The sequence below is a fragment of the Penaeus vannamei genome, chromosome 15, assembly GCF_042767895.1.
Source record: "Penaeus vannamei isolate JL-2024 chromosome 15, ASM4276789v1, whole genome shotgun sequence".
NCBI lineage: Eukaryota > Metazoa > Arthropoda > Malacostraca > Decapoda > Penaeidae > Penaeus > Penaeus vannamei.
In genome coordinates, this window is record NC_091563.1 from 7,399,991 (window position 1) to 7,400,804 (window position 814).

General features: G+C 32.9%; 1 non-coding gene across 1 annotated transcript; it reads left to right on the plus strand.

The window, feature by feature from the left end:
- Positions 1-311: 311 nt before the first annotated feature.
- On the plus strand, positions 312-383 carry TRNAP-CGG (transfer RNA proline (anticodon CGG)). The gene has a single exon. It is a non-coding gene; the product is annotated as a tRNA-Pro (tRNA).
- Positions 384-814: the final 431 nt, after the last annotated feature.

Consider the following 814-nt stretch of genomic DNA (forward strand, 5'->3'; position numbering starts at 1 on the left):
TCTATCCCTACTGTTTTGTTGCTTCTATCCCTCCTCCCATACTCTTCTATTTTATTTATTTATATTCTATTATATTTCTTCCCTCCTTCTCTACCTTTTCCTGTAGAGAAAGCGAGTGTAGAATCAATCCAGGTTTGAGTGTAAGCGAACATCTGCTCGTGAGTGTACACGCAAGTTAGAAATATTAAGGCAACTCTCACATATTACAGCTTATAACTTTTGTCTTTTTTAATTTCTTCGTCTGTATGGTTTTACTTATAATTCCGTTACTTAGACCAATGTGATTTCGCAGCAAAAATTAGTAAAGAAGTGGTCTGTTGGTCTAGTGGCATGATCCTTGCTTCGGGTGTGAGGGGTCCCGGGTTCGAATCCCGGACAGACCCGCTTTTGGGACCTCGAGACTCCAGCCTAAGGACACAGAGGAATCGGAGGAAGGAAGGACAAGAGTGAGGGGAAGAAAGGCAAAGGATAAGGGTAGTAAAGAGATTAATATTCATAATCATAGTCACTGTAAATCATAACGTTTATAATGGTGAAAATAAGTGATAACTAATAATAATAATCATAACTATGTTTATCATAATAAGAACAATATGATTAATATTTATAATCATAGTTACTGTAAATGATAACGTTTATAATAGTGAAAATAAGTGATAACTTATAATAATAATCATCACAACTATGATTATCATATGAATAATATGATTATTATCAAAGACAATAACAATTATGATAGTGATATTGCAATAACAATAATAATGATTGTGATATTGTAGTAACAATAATGATTGTGATAAATTGGAATAAGAGT